Below are 13,722 nucleotides of genomic sequence, written 5' to 3'. Positions count from 1 at the left end.
ATTTATGTACTTCACCGTCCAGCTAATGAATTCTCAGGCCTAAAGTCTATGTCGAAAGTGGGGTGAAATATTTCACACTTTAAGGTATTATTATTTGGTCGCATGAAAAACGTTGGCTCTCCTTCTTTAACTATATTGTTTGACCCTTGTTGAAAGAAGCTTTTTAAATAATTGTATATATCGGTTATTTCATAAGCTCCGGGAGGAATGTTGATAGATTTTGCGGATTCGGTGTTATCTATATAATGAAATATACTGTTGCTTGTTTCGATGTTGCGTATTGTATTATACGAATGAAATCCAATTAAAGCAAGACTATATTGGAAACTTGGGTTCAAATTGATGGGTATGGGGAGGTCTATAGATAAAGTTGATTGACGTCCTTTTAAAGTGAAGATTAAGGACATACTGACTGACAGTAGTGGGATTGTGGGGTATTTTATAGACAAATGTTACTAAACAAAAAAAAAACATAAAATTTTATTCAATTACATTATTCAATTACATTATATAAAAATTCAATACAAAGATGGCCGCAATTATATGTGTTGAATTTCTGATAACGATCCTTATTGTATAATATTTTAACATTAGAACCAAAGTAACGAACTAGTACTTGTGGTGGTTTTAATTGGCCGAAACTATCAAAATAATTTACAGTGTTGCCATGTTTTTTGTATGCCACCCAGTGAGTACCTTTATGAACTGAAGAGTCCAAGTTGACTATACCACATTCCCTGTATTTAATAGTTTTGGGAAGCGTATCTCGCATAAAGACCCCTCTAAAATGAGGTATTTGCAATTGTTTTATATAATTTAAAATTTCATAATTGCTCAAGGCATGTTTGGGAAGGGCTATTGGAAGTTTTTTTTTTTTAAATATAACCCAAATCCCCGTTGCGTTTTTTTCAGATAAAGTCCCGAGCTCTTCACTCCAATTTCCTCAGTTTTCTTTTTATCTCCTGTTAGTTTATTTTTTGCATTTGTAATATCTATGACATTCTTGGCGACAGTTGATGCACCCCTAGCCAGTGCTCCAAGCGCTCCTAACGCCGAGAGAATTGGTAAAAGTGGAAATATTCCCCCCAATTTTTTATCATCAAAAGGGATGCTTCGGGGAATTCGAATTTTTCTTTTACCTCCAGCTTTCTTTATAGCAACACGCGCTGCACGAAGCGCATGTAACGATGATTTCCTTAACAATTTACCATTCTTACCATTTAACAAATCATTCTTATTTTTAAGTAGTTCAGTCAACGACTTGGCAGTAGGTCTTAAAATGGTGTTGAATGATAGGGTTTTCTTTGCTTTCTTTTTCATGCCCATTCCCAATTTTCTTTTTACTTTCATAGTGTTTGTAATTAGCCACGCAGCACTTTTTTCACCAAAACTTGAATTTTTCGCCTTAACACGGTCCCAAGCTTGATTTTCTAATATTGCATCAGCTTTATGTCGGTCTTGTAACGATTTATTTTTGCTGTATGCAAGATCGTGCTCTTTGCAGGCCACTATCTAAAGGATTAATTCCAGTGTCTCCTCTAGCTAAACGTTCTTTCACACGAGTTCCGGGTCCACACCACTGATAGGAAGGTAGATGTAGTTCAAAGGGTAATTTGTTAATTAGGGAGTTGACAATACCAGCACCTGTGTGCTCTTGGATTATTAACATACTACTGAAGTTACCATCTGTAAAACAGCTATATAAATAGGTTGTTCACCTAAAACAAGAACCATTTTTCTCTATGAAAATGGAGGTAGTGCTGCAAGACATAGATCTTCCAATAGAGAATTTAGACTTTAAAACAACTGAAGATGTAAAACATAGCAAATTATTGCCGAACTGTTTTCGCGCCATAATTTGTGGGCGAAGTGGTTGTGGAAAGACAAACCTGTTTTTATCGTTATTGTTTAATGTGAATGGATTACGATTTGAAAATGTGTATGTGTATTCAAAATCTCTTTTTCAACCTAAATATGCGCTATTGGGGGAAGTGTTAAAAAATGTTAAAGGTGTGGGGTATTTTCCCTTTACAGATAATGATGAGCTAATTGACTATCAAAATGCTAAAAAGAATTCCATATTTATATTTGATGATATTGCATGTGAAAAACAGGATAAAATACGTTCATATTTTTCAATGGGTCGACATAATGACATTGATGTGGTTTACATTTGTCAAACGTATTCGAAAATACCTAAACAATTAATCAGAGATAATTGCAATATAATAGTTTTGTTTAAACAAGATGATGTGAATTTGAGACATGCTTTTGATGAACACGTGTCACCAGACATGACTTATGATGTTTTTAAAAAATTGTGTTCTGAATGCTGGAATGATAAGTTTGGAGTTTTAATTATTGCTAAAGATTTTGATTTAGATAGTGGGCGGTACCGTAAGGGTTTTGACAAGTATATAAAAGTGTTGTAACTGTTTGTATACTTTATTTCCGTTATGAAACTCCTTAGTAAAGCAGATGCAGAGCGTAAAAGAAGAATTGCCGAATTGAGCCAAAATGTTCGGAAAAAATATCAATCTCTTAAGCTAGGCCGATCTGAAGAGGACAAAACGTTGAACGAATTGTTCAAACCAGTTACAAAACCACTTGCTTTAATTCTAACGCAACAACAACAACAACAACAACAACAACAACTAGTTCAACCTCATCAAGAACTAAAACCTAAGAAATTGTTTGAGGCGGAGGAGGAGGAGGAGGAGGAGGAGGAGGCTGAGGGGGACGATGAGGATATAAATAATGAAACCAAAATAGAGCAGAATAGTGATGACACAAGTGATGACTAAAAAAAGGTGGTGAAGTGAAAATGATTTATAATACAAATCCAGTTGACTATGTATGGTGGAATGATGTCAATGAACTAGTTGACCGATTACGACTGTTATATGCATCGAAAGGGGCCGGCAATACTTCCCATGATAATGAAATCGCATCAATAATTGAGGAACTTAAAGAAGCAAATATTATTTATTAGGTCTCAGTATGAAAATGAGTCTTGATAAGTTCGGACGTCACTCCAGAAAACAAGCTGCAACAAGTTACTCCAAATCAGTGCTACCCCATACACCTGAAGGAGATATTGATGCAGAAAATTTGAGAATTTGTAATTTAAAACCACCTATAGACGAAAATGATGCAACTACTAAGGAATATGTAAATAATTTATTGTCAACTGGTATAAGAGAGATAAAAGATATAAAAAATGATATAGCTAATTATAAGGAAGACATAAATAATTCAATGCACAGTGGTATATATGAGATACACCTTACTAAAGAATATGTAAATAATTTAATGGTAAATTATATAAGAAATATAAGAAATGATGTTGATAAGGCGCATGATCTACTTAAGCAACATGAAACTATGTTAAAAGATCTTCAAAAACAGTACAAGCTCTGGTGCTATAAAGATGAAACCTGTGTAGTTCTCCCAGATATCCCCAGTGATGCCTAAAGAAAAAATTCAGCTTATTAACGAGTTACATAAACCCATTCGAAAAAAGTTTCCTAGACGACGTACTATTATTAAGGGTTTGAATGATCTGTGGCAAGCTGACCTTGCTCAAATGGACATGCATGTTAGAGAAAATAAACAATTCAAATATTTCCTTGTTGTCATTGATTGTTTCTCAAAGTACGTTTGGACTGAACCTTTGAAGACAAAATCGGGTGAAGAAGTAACTGCCGCATTTGCTAAGATACTACAACGGGCTAAGACTGAACCGAAAAATCTTCATACGGATCATGGAAAAGAATTCTATAACCACAGGTTTCAAAATCTCATGCAAAAATGGAATATTAATCATTATAGTACCTTCAGTCACACCAAGGCCGCTATAGCGGAACGCTGTATCAGAACGCTTAAGGAAACTCTTTATAAATTTTTAAGTTTAAACGGAAGTCACAAATGGATTGGTATATTAGCAGACATTGTTAAAAACTACAATGAAACCATACACTCAACTACAAAAATGAAGCCCGTTGATGTTAATAAGAAAAATGAAAAAAAATTGTTGTCTACAGCATATAATAATATTAAAATGGTTGATTTAACAAACAAATTTAAGGTGGGCGACTTAGTACGTATTAGCAAAGCAAAACATGTTTTTGAGAAAGGATTTTTACCTAATTGTACTACTGAACTCTTTAAAATTAGTCAGATTAAACTTACAAATCCTGTAAGCTATTTATTGGAAGATCAGCAGGGTAGACCCATAAAAGGGGCTTTTTACCGTCAAGAATTACAAAAAACCCAACAACCGGAGGTGTTCTTGGTTGAAAAAATATTGCGAAAGAACGGCCAAAAGGTGTTTGTAAAGTGGCTTGGTTTCGACAAATCTCACAATAGTTGGATAGATATTAGTAATAAATTATAATTTTCAAATGCTTAAAAAAATCTGATCAATTAAGTTTAAGCATCTTTGAGAACCCAACAAAATTGAAAAAAATGACTGCCTCCTATGACAATAGTTGTATATTAGTAATAAATCATAATGCACATGAACACACTCACAACACTCTAAAATTAGTAGTGTTTCAATTTTCATTAAAGCAACATGTGTAGTGAAGTATTAGATCAGGATGTTACTGAGCTTTTAAATATGTATGAGAAAGCTACGCATAAAAACATTGCATTTAATGGGGGCAGTCAACCAGAACAACAGTGTTATCTGCTGAACACCACTTTTGCATGCCCCAGTAGCGGATTTGATATTTGTATTGGTCTTAATATGTCAATGGATTTTCAACCAACTATAAGGATTCCAGTGGCAAACGGTACATTTTGTTTCACCGAAAGTGAGTGGAACCACCTCATTATCAATCTTCAGTGGTTTCAAAACAATTACTTTAAGAATAACAATGACGTCAGCATGCAAGTTTCATCCTGCAACGGCTTAATTACGACACACCTAATGAATGATAACACTAAAGTTCTTGCGTTAACCAATCAGGACGCCACATTGTACTTAACGGAAAGTAATGTATGCGATTTGTGCATTATTGATTGATTGGTTTTTTATAGACACTAAAATTAGTGAGTTAAAAATATTGGATTTTGCCAAATATTATTATAATTTTGTAAATGTATTTCACGACTATATAACTGTTCATCATGTTTCTGTAGATAAAATTGAAGCTCTTGTACGCGTGTTTTGTAATATTAATTCTCATGTAGAAACATATTGTAAGGGTGTGTTTAGCTAATAACAAAAAACAGCTTATACAAGATTTGCAAAACAATAAAAAACCATGAAAACGTGATTGAAGTATTTCACTGGAACCCTAACCTATGACAAATAAACCAGTTTTAAATTAATTGTATATCACTTTCTTAATCATATTACTCCCAACTTCCTTGCAGTAATGAAGTGCTTAATTGTGTTTTTGGTTTTAGTTAGCAGTTGTTGTTGTGATGCTAATTTTAGTGCTACAGATTATTTAGCTAAATATGGTTATCTTAATATTTCAAGTGCAAATGAAAACGCTCAAACAGATCTAACGGATGCCTTAATGGCATTTCAAGAGTACTACAGCTTAAATGTAAATGGAATTCTTGATGATCAAACATTAGAATTTATGAAAAAAGCTAGATGTGGTGTGAGTGACAATGCATTTTCACTTCAGGGAAAATGGGGTAAACAGAAATTAGTTTGGCATATTGCTCACCCTACCACTCCGTTACCACATACAAAACTAGTGCAACTAGCCTCGCAAGCTTTTAGTGTGTGGAGCAATGTTACTAATTTAGAATTTATAAGAGACATTAGAAACCCGGATTTGATAATTTCATTTGTTAGCTATAACCATTCTAACCAGGTTAGATGCTTAAAGAAAAACTGCCCTTATGATTTTGATGGGGTAGGTGGTGTATTAGGCCATGCGTTTGGACCACATGGACGCAATGGAAGTACTTGTCTCGAGATTCACTTAGATTCTTCAGAAAAATGGTATCTAGGTACAGATAAAGCACCTTCAAATGAGCACAGCTTCATAGATGTTTTAACGCATGAGATTGGTCATGCGCTCGGACTAGGACATTCAGCTGTTCCCAAAGCCATCATGTATGCATACTACAGCGATAATTCAAAGTTTATATGGATTTAAAACTCCTCCAACTACTACTACTACTACTACTACTACTACTACTACTACTATTGTGCCATCTCGCACCGTCTATAAACCTACTCTGACTAGTACCATGCACACACCCTATACACAGCCGCCCTTACCGTACAAGCCTGAAATTAAGCCGCAACTTGATATATGGGATGTAAATCCAAGTGATTTGTTTTTCTTAATAATGCATTACAACTTATATATCCTACATTCAGATCAAATATGGATTATGGATTTACAGTTTAAGAAAATGTCTAAAAAGAGTATTTCTATCTACTCTGTATTTCCTTTTTTACCTAAAATAGAAAAAATTACGGCTGCCTATCAAAGACCTAATAATGAATTAGTTTTAATTGTAAATAAGGAAATCTATGTTATAAACGATAAAAATTTTAAGCTAAGTAGAAAACTTTATTTATCAGATCTACAGATTCCCTTTGAAAACGATTTGATTGGGGCAATCAACACCTATAGCGGGAAAACCATATATTTTTTTAGCGATAATTATTATTGTATAATCAATGAATGTTCCTTCACTGTAGAAAACTATGGGTATATTTCGAAAGACTTTAACGGAATTCCTCCAGCTATAAATGGAGCTTTCCGTTATACCAATGGGTTGTTGTATTTTTTCCAAAATCAGCGCTATTTTGAATATGATGAATTTTCAAATGCTTTAAAAAAATCTGATCAATTAAGTTTAAGCATCTTTGACATTCCCTGTCCAAATTTGTCTTTGTATGAACAACTTAAAATACTACTTACTCATATAACAAAGGTTGTAAATAAATAAAAAAACATTGTATAAAGTACATAATTAGCAGGTTTATTACAGCCCCCACAAAGCACGCCTATTTCATGTAATCTAACTACATGATTACAATGCTCACAAAAATAAAAATCCATTATTTCAGAACATCGTAGGGAATTGAGAAAGTCCACCTGCCCCTTCGCCTCCTCGTTTTCGTGTGGCGCGAGTAACAGCTGTTCAAACGGAAGGGGTGGTATTGGCAATAACAATTCTTTAAAACAACAGCAATTTTCTGCATCCAAAACGGTTTTACTCGACACCTGATCCATTTCAAACACCGTCATTTTTTTTTCTCTGTCTAAACTAAAATATAATTTTTACTGTAACCTCATCACAAATGCATAATCACTTGCGTGGGTGATGCGGTTCATGCGTGGGTAATGCAGTTCATATGTAAAAGCTTGGCTTTCACGAGTCAAGTAAATTAATAATATAAACATTTGCATAGGAATGACTTCATATATTTTATTCCTTTATCACATGCATTGGAAATGTGGTAAGCGAGGCGGAAATGTGGTAGACCACCCCCCTCCCCCAAATGCATATAAAACCAGTCAACAAGAGTTGAAAACATTAGTCTACGCACAAACGTACCTATCTACCTTAAACAAAACAATCATGAACCTAACCAAAATTAAAGAATCCGGCAGTTTGGTTGAAAAACCTTTACTAAAGTTTCAACAACTTGAATTAAACCAATTGTATCCCTTGCACAACCTAAAAGTGGTCAATTCAAAATTTGGTGATGTGGTTCGGGCCGAGTTGTCTGACAGCGTGGTGTTTTTGCCTAGTCGGATGACGACACCCATTAAAGACAGTTTGGCGGAGTTTATACCGCTGAAATATGGCCTAAAATTTTTAGGTATGAAAGTGGTTAGTGGTTTATCACCCACACCAATTGTGGAAATAACGGAAATTTGTAAGTGTAATTAAAATATATTTAGGTGTAATACTAATCATGCTTTAATCATTTCAGAAAGATCGAAGATGTCAGATTGTACTCCAGCTGCAGCAGAAATCAGCGTACACACCCTTGAGTTATTCCGAAAAGCCTACGCCATATTGGTACTTCAGCCAGTACCTGAAGAAATAGCAGAATGGTTGAAAAAAATTTCAATTTCAATTAGACAAGTGCAAACTGTACTGCGGCGGCGGCGGTCGGACAACAATGTGGGTGTGTGCAAAAAACTTTTAACTAATTTAGGATATTTCAAAAGGCTTAAGATACTTTTTAAAAATTTAAACAATCACGTAGGTGGTGGTTTAAACAGAAAAAAAATATCTGATAGAGTTAAATGGTTAGATGTATCTTTAGCGTTTAACAGTAGGATAAGATCAGGTTTAATAATTAATTTAGTACATAAGCAGATTGGAGATTTTTTTGTTGATGCAGAAGGTTTATTTAAGCGTCGAATTTCAAACATTTAAAAAAAATATAATATGATTAAAGTAAATAGCACATTTTGTGGTGAATACATTATTAAACGGCAGGATAAGTTAAAAATTGAATTCAAATATTTTAATACCTCAAATTTTATTATTGATGGCAGTACAAATTTGACCCAGTGGTTTCGTGATAATATCACAAATTTAATTTTAACTAAAATGGAGGAATTTCAAGAAAAGGATAGTGGATGGGCGTTATCAAAAATTGTCAGTTTAGAAATAAACATTAATAAATATGAAGTTGGAAATGGCGGTTCGTCATACACACCACTTCCACAGGAAATTGCGAATAAACATGCTTGCATTAATATTAAAAATAACGACAATGCATGTTTTTTCTGGAGTGTAATGGCAGCCCTTTTTCCAACACATAAAAATTCGGACAGGGTTTCTTCTTATCCAAATTATAAAAGAGTGTTAAAAACTAATGGTATCGAAGCAATGTCTCTGTCTAATATTCCAAAATTTGAAAAACTCAATAAAATTTCAATTAACGTGTACATGCTTGAGTTGGAAAAGCAGGGTTATGTTACCGTTCCAGCCAAGCTTACTAATCAAAAATTAGAAAAACATGTCAATTTACTTTTAATTCAAAACCAGTATACCATAAAATCTGATTATGCTATACAAGAAGATGAGACGGAGCTGAAATACCATTATTGTTGGATCAAAGACTTGTCTCTGCTTTTATTTAAACAGATAAATAAACATGATCATAAAGTTTTTGTTTGTGATAGACGTTTAAATTATTTTAGAAGTAATGATAAATTAAAAAAACCATACCACTTTATGTGAGCAAAAAAATTTTGGTCAAATTACATTTCCGCCTTATGATTATGTGGAGTTCAAAAATTATTGCTATAAACAAACAACACCTTTTGTAATTTACGCTGATTTCGAGTCAATTTTAGAGCGACAAAATGATGAAGTGCACTATCAAAAACACACAGCATTTAGTGTAGGCTATTATTTCAAGTGTGACTATGATGATACACTCTCTTTTTATAAAACATATCGAGGTCTTGATTGCTTAGATTGGTTTTCAAACGAAATGCAAACTCTATCAAAATTGGTTAAATCTAAAATAAAAAATATTATTCCAATGGATCTTAGTAGTGACTATGATAAGAAGAATGGACATTGTCATATTTGTGAAAAAATATTTAACGCAAGTGACATTGTCGTTCGCGATCATTGCCATTTCACGGGGAAGATTAGAGGTCTGAGCCATCAAGCCTGCAATTTAAACTTTAAAACACAATTTGTAATTCCAGTTTTTTTCCATTGTTTATCTGGGTATGATTCTCACTTCCTTATTAAAAAATTTGGGGAAAATGAGAGGATTACCGTTCTACCTCTAAGCAAGGAAAAATATATTTCCTTCACCATCTACAATTCTGAAACTAATCTCAAGTTTCGCTTTGTAGATTCTTTGAGATTTTTAAATGCATCATTAAGTGAATTAGTGTCTACACTAGATCCTGCTGATTTACAAATAACAAAAAAAGAATTTTACGTGACCGACGACAACCAATTTACTCTATTAACAAGAAAAGGTGTTTTCTGTTACGATTACATTGACCATATAGATAAGTTGCAGGAAACTGCTTTACCAAGCAAAGAAAATTTTTACAGTCAGCTCAATGATGAAGACATTAGTGATGAAGATTATTACCATGCCCAAACTGTTTAGACAAGTTTTAACATTGAAAATTTGGGGCAGTATTCAGATTTATATCTTAAAACAGATGTTTTATTATTAGCAGATGTTTTTGAAAATTTTCGAAGTAATTGTCATACCATCTACGGATTAGACCCTAGTTGGTATTACACATTGCCTGGATACACCTGGGACTGTATGCTAAAATATACCAAATGTAAACTCCGGTTACTTAAAGATATCGATCAAATTATGTTTATTGAAAATGGTCTACGCGGGGGAATTTCACAATGTTGCAATCGTTACTCTGAGGCAAACAATAAATTTATGGAAAATTTTGATAGCTCAAAACCATCCACTTATTTATTGTATTCGGATGTAAACAACTTATATGGCTGGGCAATGTGCCAATATTTGCTTTATGATAACTTTGAATGGATGGAAGATTGTAATTTTGATGTGTGCAGCATCGATGATAATTCAGACATTGGGTATATTCGGATTATACGTGCAACAGCTATAGGTCTCACTTACGACATCTTCGCCATCATTATTTTGGTTTTCTTCGTGACTTAGACATTGTTCTTTGTTGTATCTTAGCTGCTGCAAACTGACTTGGAAGAAAAGCTCTGTTTATTTTTACTACCGCGTTCGCTTATGCTTTTATATGCAGTTGTGACCAAAGGAAGGGGAGATAGGACATTACCAAAAACATATTTTTGTCACTTTTGAATATATTTTTGTGGTCAGATTTATGAAAAATAAGCGAAAAACAACAATTATGTATTGATAGTAGGGCTGATAGGACATTAACAAACCCCATATTTGTTGTTTTTAAATATATTTTGTGGGTAGATACATGAAAAATAAGCGTACATCAACAACAATTATGTGTCGATAGTGGGAAAAGTGCAGCACCAAATATGGACTGATAGGACATTAACAAAAAGCATAATTTGTTGTTTTTGAATATATTTGCAGCCAAATACCTAATTACATGAAAAATAAGCGTAAAAATTACTACGTAGTGACCCTGGTCAGACCATGTATGAAATTGGAAAATCACTTTTTGATCATTTTTCAGTAGGTGTCCAACTGTTGACCTAAAAAGTTGAGCTCTCTCCGAAAAAAGAAAATGAAAGTGTTTGCTGTTGATATTCAAGGTTTTACCTTAAACGGGGCGCAAGGTTCAGAATTTATTGCTAAAGAAGTTACCATTTCAAATGGGTCGCAAGTTAACCATTACCTGTTTGAATCGCCAATGACGTACGCATCCTTATCTGCTGCTAATAAGAAAATAGTCAGTCGGGCAACATTTAATTACCATGGACTTCAATTTGCGCGTGGTAATATTAATTATAACCGAATAAATGATATAATTAAACGAGCGCTGTACGGTTGTGACGTCGTTTACGTTAAAAGTGTTGCAAATAAAGATTTCTTAGAAAAAGTTCTTAATGGTTTAGATATTAGCCCAAGTATTATTGATATGTCATTGGATTGGTCCGCACCGCCAACTCAACCTAGTTACCCAAAATGCATGGAGCATTTAGCAGATAAACCATATGTTTGTAGTTTTCGCAATTGTATTGAAATACATGATTGGGTGTCTAATACACTTCCGCAATAAAAAACATTAAGTACTTAGTATTTTTTTATTTTCCACTAGTGGTTGGTTTAGGGTTCGGGTTAGGGGTTGGGGTGTAGGGGTTGGGGTTAGGGGTTAGCGGTTGGGGATCTAGGGGTTGGGGATTAGGGGTTGGGGGTTAGGGGTTGGGGTTGGGGGTTGGGGTGGGGGTGACCTTTACCATTTGAGCCTGTTTTGACAAGTGACAGGTGGGCCCCGGCTCGAGGCCCCCGGCGGGGCTCCACGCGCCTTCACCCATAAAAATGAACCGCCGTGACAAGTGACAGGTGGGGGGGCCCCACGTGACGTCACCGGCGGGGCTCCGGTGGTCACCACCACGGCGGGGCTCGGGGCTACGGGCCCCACGCTACGAGAACTTCGCGCCTTCACCATTTCATCAAAATGAGGCAGAACCGGCATTGCTATACTACTTGTTTTGTTCTATATTGCTTTCCAGTTCTGTGGCGAGTTTTGTAATTGCAGCTATAGCCTCCTTTAAGATACAGACTTCGGGGAATTCCCTTTTTTTCTTTGGTTCGTCTGGGTTCTCTACGCCTCCCATGAAGGTGTCAGCTACTTTTCTTTTAAAGTAAGGGTAAGAAACAGACATGCTTCTGCGCGACTTGAAAAATGTGTGTAAATCCTCTTTTAGTTTAGTCTAGTTGGTATTTGCTTCGCCTATTGTATTTTCCTGGTTTTTATCATCGTCCATTACGGCTACAGCGGAGCTTTCCTTATTTAGTGGTGTTCTCACAAGGCTCGACCTTCTTGCGAAGGGATTTCAGCGACGCGTGATTGGCCCTCCCCAAAATCAATAGGGCCGGCACCGGCTACCGGGGCTTCGGTAGCCGGTCGGAACCGGTGGTAGGATTTTTACCTACCTGGGGTACTGTTTGTTTGTTATCACACATCATTTGCTTGTTTTTCCTGCCCTTCCGCGTTAGTCACTCTGGTTGTCTCTCCACCGGGTTTGGTTACCCGATCTCGAGATAAACCAGAATGTCCAAGGACCACCACGTGGAGGTGCGGATAGGACTTTGGCCCCCCATAGAAATGCTTACTGCTAGAATGTCATATTGGTTTGGTCCCACTTTTTCCAAAACTTGGGAGTTTATGTTTTGCACTCGTTATTTAGTATTCATGTAAATTAATCCAAGCTTATCCATTTAAACTATTTAAGAGAACTGAAATTAAGCAGAGTTAGTAAATACATACAGTCATTTAACCAGGTCATTAGATTAGTTGTTCCCCAATTATAGGACTTGCATTTGGACAACAAGTTGCTTTACGCGTTGAAAATTACGTGCTTGATGACACACCCCCACAAGATAAGTTTTTTTAAACATTGTCAGAATAAGAGTTCTGCAGAAAATTTATTAAGTTGTTGTGTTTTAATTGTATCAAAAATATTATAAAAATCATCTCCAAATACAAACTGTTAATGGAACTTAAAAAAGACATTACAAAAACCATAAACGAAGGATATAAAATAAAACCATCTACGGAGTGGTCAAACTTCTGAAGTGTTTGTAAAAGAACATTCTAACCAAGCGTTATGCTTGAATTGTGCTAGATGTAGCAAAATATTGCACTAAAAAACCATGTTGTCACAAATGTGATGGGAAGTGCAAAGACTAAAAATTGATCCAAATATGACACTCAGCCCGGGATATACTGTCCAATTTATAAAAGAAACTCATTACAGTACAAATGCAATATAAATTATGACACAATTTTTTTATGAAGACATTTTTTAAATCATCCCGGCTAAGCATGAGAAGTAAAAGCATAATTTCCCCTCATGGAACAGCTCTGAAGCAACCCCCATCAAGTTCTAAACATCAAGAATGGTTAGAAATTGCCATCTTTTATCAAAATTTACAGTAGTTAGGAAATACTGTAAATAAAACTGAACAAACGTTACAAAATAAGAATGCAAAATTTTTGTAATAACAGAACATTGGAAAACATAAAGTCAGCTTGTAGCTTGATCATCAGGAATTTCAGAGTGGCAGCAAATTTCTGTAGAGGTGAAGATAAA

At 34.9% G+C, this 13,722-nt stretch overlaps 1 long non-coding RNA gene across 1 annotated transcript; it reads left to right on the top strand.

Annotated features, from left to right (window-relative positions):
- Window positions 1-7,342: 7,342 nt before the first annotated feature.
- Window positions 7,343-11,702, top strand: LOC145739498 (uncharacterized). Its single transcript, XR_014181051.1, has 2 exons — window positions 7,343-7,867; window positions 7,925-11,702. It is a non-coding gene; the product is annotated as an uncharacterized LOC145739498 (long non-coding RNA).
- Window positions 11,703-13,722: the final 2,020 nt, after the last annotated feature.

The sequence above is a fragment of the Ips typographus genome, unplaced genomic scaffold, assembly GCF_016097725.1.
Source record: "Ips typographus isolate SLU unplaced genomic scaffold, UJ_Ityp_2.0 IpsContig31, whole genome shotgun sequence".
NCBI classification, from domain to species: domain Eukaryota; kingdom Metazoa; phylum Arthropoda; class Insecta; order Coleoptera; family Curculionidae; genus Ips; species Ips typographus.
The sequence above is the reverse complement of the archived record's forward strand: the minus strand, read 5'-3'. Positions and strand labels throughout refer to the sequence as shown.